At 37.0% G+C, this 16068-nt stretch overlaps 1 protein-coding gene across 1 annotated transcript in view; it reads right to left on the bottom strand.

Moving 5' to 3' along the window:
• LOC147581690 (uncharacterized) overlaps positions 1–16068 on the bottom strand; it is an 80799-nt gene that overhangs the window by 3549 nt on the left and 61182 nt on the right. The window lies entirely within an intron of this gene.

Genomic DNA, 16068 nt, shown 5'->3' with positions numbered 1-16068 from the left:
CTGAAACTTATGACCTTTGGTTCACATAGAATTTTGATCATGAATGAATGAAACATGTTTGGGCTTTAAAAACAGGCTTATAACATATACTATATGTGTGTATAAATAAAACTATCATCCATCTATGTATGTATGTATATATGTATATATGTATGTATGTATGTATGTATCCATCCATCCATCCATCCATCATCTATCTATCTTTCTACTTATCATCATCTATCCTGTCTCCTCCCTTTCCCACTTCTCCCTACAACCCCTGTTTTCCTACTCTTTAACATCCTCACAAATGTCCCTCTTTCTCCCATTTTCCTTTGGGTTTCCTCCAGGGCTTCAACTCTCTTTTTTATTTTTCCTTTCTTATTTTTACTTTTGTTTGTTTCTTATTGATCCTTCTCCCTCCTTGATATAGATTTACTTGAGAGTCTTCTGCTCTTATTTATAATACTATGAGGTAACAATGCAAATATTACCTAACGTGAGTTAACTAGATCCTTTTATAGCTTTTTGTTCCATAAAAACTTTTTGGCATTTTTAGTAAAGAAATATAATTCTTATATCAAAATTTCCAAAGATAAGAAACTCCCCTCAACATAAAACATTTTCACAAAGGATAAGGAATTACATAATTTGGTAAGCAGCAGGAGAGATAGGCAATTTGGAAAGAACCGTCTAATTCTTAAATGGTTTTATACAGCTTATGTCTGAGACCTGCTGGGTTTACAAATTGGTTCACGCATTCAGAGTCTAACCTTAGAAATCCTTCTAGAACAAAGATAATCAGATGCCAGACCTCCTGGACTGTCCAGGGTCAGTGGGTGAGATCTAAATTCTCCATATATTGACTTTAATTAAAGGGCAATATGCATTTTATTCTTAATTTAACTCTTATATGAGATGCTGATATATGGAATTATTACTGTAAATAATATGAGTACTTGAGAAATTTCCTAACATCCCCAAGCTTTATTGCTTCATCTCCAAAATTCGACACTATGGGGTTGTTGGATGACTAAATTAGATAATGTATGTGGATGGCTCAATTAGTTCCCAACTTATCAGTAAATATCACCAGTACTGATAATGATGATGATAAAAACAAATTCAAAGCTCTGGTACCCATGTTAGGTCTTCATATAATAAACATTCCATGCTCTTAGTTTCAGATATTCAGCTTCCCAGATATCTCATTGTGGATGCTCCATTGGTATCAAAGATTCAAGTTTATTTCAAACAACTTGTAAACTTCTATCCCTCCTTCCAGAACTTTTCACCAGATGATACTCACCCATCATCTCCCCCTTCCCAAACCTGTGCACCTGATTGCATTCTTATCTTGGTGCTTGACATCCCCACAATGCCATGAATCTGCTCCTTCACTCAGAATCATGGTGTCCTCCTAGGTTTCCCATGGCGTTTCCTCCCATTACCCACCCCTCCCATATAAGATCTGCCTAATCTACCTGCACATGAGAAGAGTGACGACTTCCTGGATTCTTTTTCCTTAGTAGGCACTATAATAGTTATGTTAGCTCCATATCACACTTAATCTTTTCAATAGCTCTTCGGTTTACAAGTGGAGAAGTAGTTCACAAAGCCTCCAAAGACGGCTCATTCCACAAAGCCACACTGCCCCTTGTAAAAATCTCTTGCTATCTCCTGCTGTTCTCCTTTGATGTCCGTTTTTATTTCCATTGGCCTATTTCCGAACTTTTCTTTTCCCATGTGGCCTTCTACCATAGACTCTTGATGGGTGTCCTGCAATTTTGCCTTCCTCCAGTCCATGCTCCACAAAACAATTATTCAGATGTGCACTTTATTTCTTGTCACTTTCCAAAGTCTACTCTGTAGTAGACCTTAACTGCTTAGGGTTCCTAAACATCCACCCTCCTACCCCCCCCCTTTTTTTTTTTTTTTTTTTGCTTTTTGGGCTTCTAGAGTTTTGCATGTGCTGTTACCACTTACCGAAATGTCTAATGTTGCTCCTGCTCTGCTCAATATCAGGTGATCTCTTTAAGAGGTTCTCAGCTCTGGCTGTATGTACGGATCATCAAATATCCTTTTTAAGGTATTTTAAAAATGCCTATTCCAAAAAACAATGTGATTTAATTGTCTAGGGTGGGTCTGATCTTGGCATTTGTTCCAAACTCCCCAGATGATTCTAATGTGCTCAGATGCTCCTTCCTCTTATGTTCCATTTATGTACTGTGATTGCCTCTATTATAATATTGATCACTTCTTATTATAATTTATTTTCAAGTTTAATTTCCCAACTACAACATGAACTTTTAGAAGGCTTGAGACCACGTCATTCATCTTTATGTTCTCTGCACTTACAAAACAAATATTTGTTGAATTAATGATTCTGTTGTCGGGCTCTGGGGGATATATTTATTGTGCCAGGTACAGACAACACCTACAAACCTTACATTTGTGCATTAAATGAATTTTTATTTTTCTCTCCTTTGGTACCTTTAAATTTAAAAGCAATTTAACTTATGTCAGATTCTAGAAATGTTAATTATTTTGAACAATTTTTGTTTTTAAAGCAATAGAAAAATAAATCTTAAGGAAACTAAAGTAAGTAATCAAATGTGTTTTCTGGGTGAAAAAGTTGATTAAAAATTATACATATTTCTGTGCAAAAACACACCAGCAGTTATTATTGTCCGCTCATCTCTGCCATGTTACCTAGAATTTATCACTGTCATATTGATCCTTTTTGAAGCCTCTACATCCAAGGTGTTATAAAAGCGACTCCAGAAGCACTTATTATTCATTCATTTATTTTTAAGCTTTAATTCACACTTGTGATTATATATTAAGAATTATATGTCAGGGGCGCCTGGGTGGCTCAGTCATTTGAGCATCCGATCTTTGATTTTGGCTCAGGTCATCATCCCAGGGTTGGGGGATTGAGCCCTGCTTCGGGCTCCATAATGAGTGTGGAGCCTGCTTAAGATTCTCTCTCTCTGTCCCTCTTTGTCCCTCCTCTGCTTGCACCCATGCATGCATGCTCTCCCTCTTTCTCTCTCAAGTAATGAAAAAAAGAATCAAACTTCATATTGGAGATTCTGAATTTAAGACCTTACAGTGTACTTCTAATGCTTTCAGTTCTAAACTGAAAAAAACAAAAAACAAAACAAAAAACAGCTCATCATTAGCTATGTTTATTGCAACACCATTCTTAGACTTTAAACTCAGATTTACATTTTAATCCATTTGATAGCAAGCTAAGTAATATGCCATCTTCAATGAGGACTGTGACCTCTGGATGTTTTAATATGCAAAATGCAAATTTCAAAGAGCATAATTTTATATTTATTTTCTGTGCTTGCTTATTTTTGGAAGTAGTTAATTTTAGTGCAGATACGTATTTTTCCTTAGCTCTGCTGTACCTCAATAAAAAAATGTTCAAATGCATTTCTAGTAGTTAAATTTGAACAAACAGAATCTTCTCAATTAGAAGAAAATACCATGTATGTTGTTATAAAAATGTCTTGCTGTTAGAAATAATGATAATTTATCAATAATTAAATTTTTCAGGGAGACAGCAGGACAGAGCCACACAAATTATCATCCTGGGTTTCCTGATAATGTTAACTTTTGTTTCCCTGTGCACTATTGGTGGGAATGCTAACTGGTACAGCCACTGTGGAAAAGAGTGTAGAGTTTCCTCAAAAAGTTAAAAATAGAGTTACCCTATGATCCAGTAATTATACTCCTGGGAACTTACCCAAAAAATACAAAAACACTAATTTCAAGTTATACACACCCTCCTATGTTTATTGCAGCATTATTTATAATAGCCAAATTATGGAAGCAGCCTGTGTCCATCGATAGATAACTGGATAAAGAAGATGTGATGTATACACACACACACACACACACACACACACACACACAGTGGAATATTATTCAGCCATAAAAAGAATGAAATCTTGCCATTTGCATTGACATGGATGGAGCTAGAGAGTATAATGTTAAGTGAAAAAGTCAGTCAGAAGCGGACAAATACAATGTGATTTCGTTCATGTGGAATTTAAGAAATAAAACAAACAAGCAAAGGAAAACAAAAGAGAGAAAGAGACAAATAAATAAGTAGATCTTAACTATGGAAAACAAACTGATAGTTACCACAAGGGAGGTCGGGAGGGGAGATGAGTGAAATAATAGGGAATGGGGATAAAGGAGTACACTTAACACGATGAGCACTGAGTAATGTATAGAATGGCTGAATCACTATATTGTACACCCCAAATAATATGACACTGTATGTTAACAATGGAATTGAATAAAAAACTTAATAGAGGGGCACCTGGGTGGCTCAGTCTAAGCGTCCGACTTTAGCTCAGGTCATGATTTCACGGTCTGTGAGTTCAAGCCCGCATCCGGCTCTGTGCTGACAGCTCAGAGCCTGGAGCCTGCTTCGGATACTATGTCTCCCTCTCTCTCTGACCCTCCCCCGTTCATGCTCTGTCTCGCTCTGTCTCTCTCTGTCTCAAAAATAAATAAACATTAAAAAAAAACTTAATAGAAAAGAGCAAAGTAATAAAGGTAATAAAAAAATTAGGCCAACTGAGCCTTAAGATTTATATTGACTCTAGCCATATTCTCTACAATCTCCTCTTTCACCTCGGGCTTTTAAGTTTATTTTGCCAATATCATTTATTTTTGCATGTAATTGTTTCCTTGCTGACCATAACTAAAGAAAACATTCTAATTTTAAGAACCATCTCAGATCTTATCGCATACATGAAACTTCCCCCAACTCCTCAATGTAGGCAGAGTGGATCATTTCCTCCTCAATGCTCTTACACCACTCAGTTCATTCTTTATTGTAGAAACTATATAGTTTCGATACGGTTATTGGTTTAGGTGCGTCTCCCCCTCTTGGAACATAAACTATTTGAAGATGGATTACTCACCTTTGCACAGCCAGAATCCAAAACATTGTCAGAAACATGGTAGTTGACCCAAACTAAAAATAATTATTACATTCAAATATTCTGCAACACCCCTCCCCACAAATACGCATAAAAAAGATACCAAATGCTGTTTTTACCCTATTTTTTCTAATGTCCTGAACTCTTTAGTTTATGGAGTTTAGTAAATGGAGAAGCCACTTAATTTCCTACCTGAGACTGAAGTCACTGCTAGGCTGAAGTCACTACAAAAGGGCAATTGCTAGAGTGGGTTTTATTTCTCTGGATGGAGCAGAGGGTAATCATGGCATAGTACTGGTTTCCTAATTTATTTTTTGCCATGTGAACTGAGAGCTATACAAGGTGGAGGGCTTCAGAATCTACGTTGGTTGACAACATACACCATGGGAGTGAAATGATCCCTAAATCATAAATGTAATAATTAAGAGGTCATTATTGTACCCTATTATATGCCAAGGTCTATAAAAGATGCTGGATGATAGTGAATATCTCTCCTTTTTATTTTCTTTATTTTTTCACCCTTGTTTTAGTAGTTTATTCCATATTCCTTCTGGGTCTTGCCTTAATTTTTTCTCTTCAGCTTATATTAATAAAATAATCCCATTTGATTTATTTTCATGCTTTATTAAATAAAATTAAGACATGATAACGCTGGCATACTGAAAAGCTGCTGTTTCCCTTAGAATTTTGAAAACAAATACATTTCTTAGGCTTGTTAGGCTCTTGCATTTAAGTATTTAACAATTATTGGGGCGCGGGGGTGGCTCAGTCAGTTGCGCATCCGACTTCGGCTCAGGTCATGATCTCACAGTTCGAGAGTTTGAGTCCCACATCGGGCTCTGTGCTGACAGCTCAGAGCCTGGAGCCTGCTTTGGATTCTGTGTCTCCCTCTCTCCCTGCCCCTCCCCCTCTTACACTCTTTCCCTCTCTGGAAAATAAACATTTAAAAAAATGTTTTTGAATTTTAGCAATTATTTAATTTACAAGTCAATTTCTCCTCTCAGCAAAACTGCTTTCTGGTGCTTTCCTATCCCATTCCTTCCAAATCTTATCACCAAACTTGTTACTGAGTACAATTCTCTACCTCACATACAGTGGGTAATGTGTGAAGACATACTTGTGTGAGGATCTTCAAAATCAATTCTTGTTGGCTGAATATAGGTAAAGGTAGTAGGGTGTAAGTTGATATTTATAAATGCCCCAGTTGAAATTTCCATGGAGGCATGGAGGGATTCTCCTTAAACCAGACTGAGGCACTTTTGACATCAAGGCTAAATCTTGAAAGATAATCAAAGACTCAATAGTACCAGGGAGCCAGTCTCTTCAGAAGAACCTTACTGAAGATAAAGGAGAAATCCTGCACCTACATACTTCTAAGAGTGGAAGTGAACCAGGATATCAGAAGTGTTTAGGAATTTAAGAATGGCTGACCAATAAAATACCTCAGAAAGTCACCCATGGGAATGAACACTGCTGTATCCAGGATGCATTAATGACAGGATTTGGAATGTGTGAGACTGAAGATAGGCTGGATAGGGAGCTGCTCTGAACGATGTGTCTCCATCTCACGTTGTGCATATGAGTTGTGGTTTGTGGCTAGTTAAAATGAATGTTTTAAAACTATGCTGACTCCAGTTTATTGTACTAGCTCTCTATTTTGCTGAGAATTTGTGCTGTAAAACCTTATGTGGCTTGGATTTGGTCTTACTCTAGTAGCTAGTCAATTTCTCCTTTCTTTTCTATTTGCAGTCTTCTTACAGTTTATGGTAGATTTTTACAAAAATAGTTACCGTAATTTCTTATCCTATGTCTATACCTTTTGCTAGTGCCTTTCCACACTGACCCTGAACTTGCCCATGTGACTTAGTGACCCATAGAACATTAGGTAACTTGAAAGAAACATTATGTTGAAAGTGCTTGTACATCGGGGTTCACCCTCTTCCTACTCTTGGAACTCTGCTATGTGTGGAAAACTATGCTAAGTGTCAGTGTGAAAGGCCATCCTTGGTAATACACCCACCAGCTGCCTTTCCAACTGAATGCAATGCTTGAGAGGACTCAGGAGAGATCAGTTTATTTTCAGTGTGTCATAGATTGCCACCCCAGATCAAAGAACCACTAGCGTCGTCTACAAAATAGTGAGCTAAAGAAATGGCTTTTGTTTTGAGTGACTATGTTTGGGGTAATTTTTTTTTTTTTTGCAACAAAAGCTAACTGATAAAGAAAGTGATACCTAGACTTGGGGTGTTTCCATAACCACCACCACCGACAACAACAAACACGTGACAGTGGCACTGGAAAGCATTCAGGGGGCAGAAGCCATAAGATACTTTGCGAAGTCTGGAAGATTGGCAAGCCAACTGCTAGTGGAAGATGGAAAGATTGTGACATGTGTTACGTAATCTTATGAAATAACTCATAAAACTCTTGCCTAGGGTAATTTAGAAAATAAAACATGGGAACCTTGGCAGGATCATTTTCAGAGAGAGTTTAAAATTCCATTGGCTTCTTTTAGTTGTCTTTGAAAGTGACAGGGAAAGAAAGATGAGCTCTAAAGAAAGAACGGATCAGCTTGCAAGAAGAACTTATGTAGAATGTAGAGGAGGTAGGGTGTGCTGGATTAATTGGTTTTCATTTGCAGTCTCTCCAGCCAGTAACAGTCCCAATGCAAATGAAAACCTGAGAGTGTTTTAAAAAGTCAGGACACTCCCAGTAAAACATGGTCTCTTCATCAAGATCAAATCAAGAATACATCTGTAAGAACCTTGTTAGGACTCTAAGAAAAATCTAAGGTGATGTCTAGTGGAACTTGTCAGGTAGATAAAGGACTTCAAATAACTCTAAATAGGACTCTAAAGAGACTCTAAATAACATTGCCTCATAAGAAGCCTGAAGTAGAGAAAGGCCTGTCTTGAAAATAATTGTGGGAATGACTTTTGTTAAAAGATGCACAAAAAGCACACAAATGTTTGAAGGAAGTTGTATCAGCAAAAGGACTGCTAACTTAGACTAAAAGAAATTGAGTCACTTCAAATGAAGAAGAGGTCTCTGGACTCTCAAATTTCTATTGGAGGCAGACTTAGAAAGTTACTCAACTGCCAACTTGGGCCATTTACTTTTTACAGAAAAGGAGGATATATCAGAAGGAGAAGCCAAAAGCCAAGAGGGCAGAGCTAAGAGTCATAGAGAAGAGATTGTTTGCAAAATGACGGCTAAAATTCCTATTCCACTCTTAGTTCTTCTTGGTAGTTCTTCCCACACTGCCTTGGGGCTTGTCATGTGACTTCTTTTAGTGGATGTGACATCAGAAAACTTGATCTAAGTAGAGGCTTAAGAGTGCTTATTCACTGGGGCCTGTCCTTTTCCTGATCTTGGATCTCTGCTTCGTCTACATAAGGAAGTGTGGCCAACCTATTTGATGAGTAACATTTGGCCTAGACCCTTGTCACTCTACGTGCCTCCACCAACCACTAGACCTCTGAGTGAGATTCTATTAAAATATCAAGTAATGGTCAGCTACCCTCTTAACTAACACATGGGACACTCCTGGGGAGGTAAGCTAGAACCAACCAGGCAATCTACAGAATCACAAGCTAATAAATGGTTATTATCTGAACCACTAAATTTTAGGGTAGCTTGTTATACAGAATAAGCTAGGTGAAGCACACTTTGTCTAAGGCATTTATATTTTATATTTCTCTTTTTTAATCAAAGTATAGTTGACACACAGTGTTACATTAGTTTTAAGTATATGACATAATGATTCAAAAGTTTATACATTATGCTATACTCAGCACAAGTATAGCTACCATCTGTCATCATACATTATTGTTAACACAGTACCATGACTATACCCCCTATGCTGTACGTTTTAAAAAATTTTTTTAATGTTTATTTATTTATTTATTTATTTATTTATTTATTTTCAACGTTTATTTATTTTTGGGACAGAGAGAGACAGAGCATGAACGGGGGAGGGGCAGAGAGAGAGGGAGACACAGAATCGGAAACAGGCTCCAGGCTCTGAGCCATCCGCCCAGAGCCTGACGCGGGGCTCGAACTCACGGACCGCGAGATCTTGACCTGGCCGAAGTCGGACGCTTAACCGACTGCACCACCCAGGCGCCCCTATTTATTTATTTTTGAGAGAGACAGAGACAGAATGCTAGTGGGTTAGGGGCAGAGAGAGGGGGAGACACAGAATCTGAAGCAGGCTCCAGCCTATCAGTACAGAGCCCAGACGCGGGGCTTGAACCCATGAGCTGTGAGATCATGACCTGAGCCAAAGTCAGACGCTCAACCGACTGAGCCACCCAGGCACCCCCACTATGCTGTACTTTTTATTCTTGTGACTTATTCATTCCATATCTTATTATATTTTAATTGCTTAGAGGTCTGTAACTACTCCTGTGCTATCGTCACCATGCTTTAGTAGAGCACATCATGTCTTCGTCACCCCTTTATCCCTAGCAACTGGTATAGTGTCTGGGAGATAATTAGGAAGGGAAATGTGATTGCCTTTGAAAAATATAAAACTGATTATGTTGCTTCCCTAATTAAAATTCTAAGCTCTTTGCATATGCATCCAAGGTATTCAATGCACACTTTTAAACACACATGTTAAGCTTTTAACATGCTTTTTTTGTTGACAACTATTAATGATTCTTCTCCACCTCCATCTTCCCCCAGCTCTAAGATGCTTACTTTGAATTCATGAACAATTTATTAACAGCTACTATATACCTGGCATATGATGTGCTAACATTCTAACAAAGAAAACAGGATTTAAAACAAATGCATATACAAACATAAAAATATGTATTACTAATGCAATAATGAGCGTATATATTGAGTACATTGACCAGCACAAAGGAGTGCTCTCGGAGGAAGTGAGAGGAAATACCTCAGCTGTGCTCAGTGTTGCATTATGACTCTGTACCAGTTGGAGAGAATAAGTGAGAGGAGAAGCAGCAGCATGGATAGACTCCAAGTGGCAGGAAACTGCAAGGAACACAGGGATATAAAATATTTTGTATGGTTGCACTGTAGGGGTGAGAAGGTCAAGTGCAATTCTTGCCTAGAGAGGTGAGGCAAGGACAGTTAGGACAAACTGCTTCTGACATCAAGGAGCTTGGGAACACTCCAACAGGCTTACTTGGAGGGGAAGGAACAGAGGTGAGTCATGATAAAAAGTTTGTGTTATAATAAGTAGTCTCAAAGTCGTAAAATATGGCAGTGGTCCTATCGTCTTCCATCCATCCAGATGTAAATGCTAGAATAAATGGGAGGAGTATTATGGATTCTGTTGCCTTTTCTGAATGAGACACAAGGACTAAAACTTTTTAAGTATGCACATCAGTTCAGCCTTGTTCATAGTGGAATGGATCTAAGTTCCCTGGGAGAAGGGAAGGTAGTTTTGCTGATGGATTATCCTCGTTGAATGCTTAAAGCTATGGTATGCGCCCAATGACTTCTCAGTTCAAATTTGTTGCTCATGACATACATGTTCAGTAAACTTATATTTCTTTTTTTTTTTTTTTTTTTTTAATTTTTTTTCAACGTTTATTTATTTTTGGGACAGAGAGAGACAGAGCATGAACGGGGGAGGGGCAGAGAGAGAGAGGGAGACACAGAATCGGAAACAGGCTCCAGGCTCTGAGCCATCAGCCCAGAGCCCGACGCGGGGCTCGAACTCACGGACCGCGAGATCATGACCTGGCTGAAGTCGGACGCTTAACCGACTGCGCCACCCAGGCGCCCCAATAAACTTATATTTCAAATGCAACATATGTTTTTGTACTTACTCTCTAGGCATGGAGAATGCTTAGACTGAATAGATTTTTAGAAGTTCAGTTGTGATAGAAAATTCTTCCTCAATTTTAAACTGCATTTAAAGGGAACATAACCTGTGACTCTCTTAAAGGTTATTTCCAGAGCTCATACTTGAAGGAATTTATTGTGCTTTGTGTTTGTACAACCATCATTTTGTTTAAACATGGTCTTCACTCTGTTCCATTTTGTATTTCTCTTTCTCCTTAAAAATTCAATCTTAAATGTGTTGAGTGAAATCAGTATTTTAATAAAACTGACAGCTCAGATCGGAGAGTGGAAGGTCTCTATTGCCACACCTATATAAAGAGAGCACTTGCCCTCTCAAGTGTGACTAATGACCACACACAACACAAAGAGAACTGATTCCAGAAAGAGCACTGCAAATCTTATCTTTATGAACAGGAATGCCTAGCCATTAACAATGTTTTGCAGTAGATACCCCTGCTAAACACACCCTCAGATGTCACCCTTTCATTATAGGGAAAGCTCCTTTCATTTCCCTCTTCCATTTAATAAAGGTAAGCTTCCATGTCCTGAATTGCATTCCTGAAAGTGTTGATACATAGGACCAGATACCACAGTATAAAACTGACGTCTCTTAGCTAAAATGTCACCATCGTGGGTCTGCCTTATGCTTACTAATTGCCCATGAATCTACTTCCAACATTCAGGAATCTAAGAAAGGTAAAGGTAGAGAAATTTTCAGTGGACCAGGAAGAAAATATGTATGTGACCAGAGATGGGATCTGTTGATGGAAGGGAGAAGCCTGGTGAGATAAAAATGGAGATGACAGATTGAAAGCAGGAGTCCTGGGGTTGAATCGTAGACGTAGACTGAAGGAAATGTAATTTTCCCTGGTTTAATTGGGCATGGAGGCAAAATAAACAGGAAATGTTTTTATGTCCTGTACCAACTATTATACCTACTGTACTGAGAACAATGTCAGAACACAAAGGTGAAACATATTTAAGATTGGTAGCAACATCTGGAAAGTTCAAGTCTCAGACTTCTAAACCCTTTTACTGGATCACTTATATCTCTTTTTGGTTACTGGACCATCATTTAATTTAGTTAAGGTCCCTGTATCAAGTCAGAATTTTTTTAGACCATGTTTTATTAATTTTGTCAATTAATCATCCATTAACCATGGATGATTTTTGAATAACTGGAAAGCAAGTTATTCAAAGTCAGGATTTTTCCCTGCAGTTTCCTACTTTGATGAAAACTGACTTCCTAGGAACAAACAAGGAAAACGTGCACATTTATGATACAACAAGGCAAAATAGAAAGCAGTGAGAAGCAAAAAAGAAAGTTTAACATAAACTATGTCGTTCAGCTATGGTTTTTATTTAAAAAGATTATAGAGCACCATGGGATGGACTTTTACAATCACATCATCACCCTTGGAATACTTTACCAGTAAGTTTCAAGATGGAAAAATTAACTTTGCTGTCCATTATGATTATGATCATCTGTCTTTGTTTACCTTAGCCTGGCTTTAAAATGAAAAAAAAATATTAATGAAAAGGAAGTATTTTGGAGTTATGTATCACCTTGTTTTTGGCTCCATTTACATATATCATAGAACACAAAAGTTACTGATTCTTCTTGTATGGCAAGGTATTTGCCAGTCAGTAGACAAAGTAGGAGTGAGGACGTGTCTGATCAGTCTATCCAGAAAATACAATCCGATGGTGCAAAATAGTTTTTTATGAGAAAGGGGCTCAATTTTCAAATCCTTGAGTATAATGAAACTTCGAATTTGCCTCTAAAAAAGCCTGGTGGTGATCCATGCCGCAAGATTAGTTATCCTCTTCCTAAAGAAGGAAGCCTATCCTCAAAATGAAGCCCCAGTTACAATCAATGTGCTTGTGGGTTGGGGCAGAAGAAGAAAATGAAAGCTGTCAGATCATAACATACACCTAAAAACTGCTGTTCTTGTTTTTTATATCTAAACGAGTCAGGACAAGGAGGAAATGATACTCGTTAGATTTCAAACCGGTAATTGAGTGAACTCCAGGTGCTCCTGTGTAGAGCAAGCTTCTTTCAATTCCTGTTTTCAGCAAATATCTGTGGAATAAATAAAACTGCAAAGGTCACAGATATTAACGACAATTTTTATGTTATATAAATACTGGATTTAATTTCCTCATATTCGGTGAAGAATTTCTGTACCTATTTTCATGAGAGTCAACACACCAATAATTATTTTCTTTAGCAAGTTCGGGTAGTGAGATTATGTATGATTCATGATCTGAGCTGAAATCAAGAGCTGGATGCTCACCTGACTGAGCCACCCAGGTGCCCCAGTTCATGATATTTCCTTAAACCCTTTTATTTTTATTTATTTATTTATTTATTTATTTATTTATTTATTTATTTGAGATAGACAGTGTGAGCAGGGGAGGGGCAAAAAGAGATGGAGAGAGAGAGAGAGAGAGAGAGAGAGAATCTCAAGCAGGCTCCATACTGTCAGTACAGAGCCTGACGTGGGGTCAAACTCACAAAGTAAGTGAGTTTGTAAGATCATGTAAGATCATGCCCTGAGCCAAAAGTGAGTTGGACGCTTAACTGACTGAGCCACCCAGGCATCTTTTAAACCCCTTTTAATGTGTATAGAATTTGTAGTGATAACTCCACTTTCTTTTCTGATACTGGTAACTCGTGTTTCTTTTTTTCTTAATCCATCTAGTTAAAGTTGATTAAATTGATTTTTTTCGGAGAATCAGTTTTGGGCTTTGTTAATTTCCTTTATTGTTTATTTTCCATTTTGTTAGTTTCTACATTTTATTATTTTCTTCTATTTAAATCGGTCACTAATACACCATAGTCTTTTTTCTAATAATTTAAAGCTGTAGCTTTCTCTCTGAGAACTACTTTAATAACACCAATTTTTTGATATGTTGTATTTTAATTTTCACTTAGCTTAAAAAATGTTAATATCTGAGTTCTTCTCTATGAATTATATAAAAGGTTAATTTATAAGTATTTGAAGTTTTCTAGAGATTTTATTGTTATTGATTTCTAATTTTATTCCACTGTGGCCAGTGAACATATTCTGGATGATTTTCATCCTTTTTTAGTCTATGGAGACTTCCTTAGCCCAACATTGTGGTCTATCATAGTGAAAATACCATAAGCACTTGCAAACAATGAGCATTCTGCTGAGTTTAGAGTTCTATGAATATCAATAAGGTCAATCTTGTTGAGAGTGTTCAAATCTTGCATATCTTTACTGACTTTTTTGCATAGTTATTCCACCAGTTTTTGAGAGGACTACTAAAATCTATAATCACTAATACAGATTTATCTATTTTTCTCTTTAATTTCTATCACTTTTAGCTTCATGAACTTTCTTTTTATTTATTAGTTTCATGAACTTTTTTTCATGAGCTCCATGAACTTTTAATTTCTGTTATTACTATAAACCCATTTACAATTGCCTTTCTTGTAAATTAACTCTTGTACTGTTATGAATTATTTCTCTTTATCTCTGATAATAATCTTTGCCTTGATATTTTTTCACTTTATTTTATTTTAATATACACATTCTGACCTCCTTAATCTTAGTTTGCTTGGCATAACATGTATCCATTTTTCAATAACTCAGTTTTATTACATAGAGCCCTTATGTGTGGGAGCAAAAAAAAAAAAAAGTATTCTTTTATCTGAAAAATTTTCTTTCTTCATTTTTGAAGGCTATCTTCACAAGGGTGTATAATTTTAGGTTGAAAACTTCTTTCCTCACTTTAAAGATGCTGATCCATTCTCTTTTGGTCTCTATTGTTTTCATGAGAATGCTACAGCCATTTGAATAACTGTCTCTACATTTAACATGTTTTTCAAGATGTTTTTCAAGATGTTCTCTTTATCATTGCTTTTCAAAAGTTTATCACTTAATTGGGCATGTTATTCTTTGGCATTTACTGAACTTTTCAAATATGTAAATTCATATCTTTCACCAAATTGGGGGAATTTTTGGCTGTCGTTTCTTCCAAAGTATCTTTTGCCTTGTTCTTTCACCCCTTTCCTTTGGAGACTCCAATTGCACCTATGTTAGACATTTTGATATTGTCCCACCAAGTACTGAGAGTCTGTTTATTTTTAAAATATTTTTCTCTATCAGGTTGCATAATTTGCATAATTGATAGATTTTCAGGTTTACAGAATCTTTCCTCTGTCATCTCCAGTCTGCTATTAAATTCATTATTTGAACACTTTTACTTTTGGTATTGGATTTTGCAATTCTAGAAATTTGGTTCATGTCTTCAGGTTTTCTATTTTTTAGTTTTTAGTTCTTTCAAACATAATTTCTTTTACGTCCTTGGACATGGTTTTACTATCTTCCTTTAACTCCCTGTCTCCTCATTCTAACATTTGGATCATCTGGAATCTGTGTCAGTTGATTGTCGTTTTTCCTTGAGAATCAGTTGTGTTCTCCTACTTTTTGGTATGTTCATTAACTTGAACTTGTAAACGTTATGCTGTGAAGGTTTTGGATTCTATTAATACCCCTCCAAAAGAATGAGATTTTTTGTTTGTTTGTTTAAGCAATTAATTTGGTTTGTGTCAGATAGAAGACCCGCTCCTGGGAAGGAGCACACACCTCAGTTCCCTTCTTCTAGTCTCAAACACGGTGATTGCAGACGGACACACACACAGTGAAGATGTCAGCAGGGACTTAGGCATAGCTTATATACAGAATTTGAGACTCCTTTCTCTGCCTGTCTTGTTTTGGTGATTTTGCCTCTCATTTTTCAGTGGTTCTGGTTGCCCCAAATCTGGTCTTCTGGTTCTTCAAGCAAGAAATATAGTGGGTTTCCTACTACATTTTTAACCATCCTACCTGGCACAGATTGTGAAGGCCCTGCAAAGTAGGGAAAATTTACTCAGTGCTTTTCCCTTCTCCCCAAGTGATGATTTCCCTCCAAAATTTGCTGCTGCTTGCTCCTCCATTCCCCTCTCCGTCTTTCTCCTCTTCTTCTTCGTCGCCTTCCAAAGAACTTCCATAGTTGTTTTTATAATTATTGCAGCATGTGTAGTTGTTGTCTGAGGAGGATGAGTCTAGCAAAAGCTTACTTGACTATTGTTGGAAGTGTAATGCATAGAATTGATATCACAGAACAAATTCCGTTCTCTTTAGAAAGAAAAGAGATGCCTGTTCATAGAACAAATATTTTGGGAAGCATTTCATCATTATCTAAACTCTTTTTTTAAAAAAAGATTTTACTTTTAAGTAATCTCTACACTTAACGTAGGACTTGAACTCACAACCCTGAGATCAAGAGT

Source organism: Puma concolor, chromosome B1 (assembly GCF_028749965.1).
Source record: "Puma concolor isolate L17-30 chromosome B1, mPumCon1.1.hap2, whole genome shotgun sequence".
In the NCBI taxonomy this organism is placed as follows: domain Eukaryota; kingdom Metazoa; phylum Chordata; class Mammalia; order Carnivora; family Felidae; genus Puma; species Puma concolor.
Note: the sequence above shows the minus strand (reverse complement) of the source record. Positions and strands in the feature narration are given on the sequence as shown.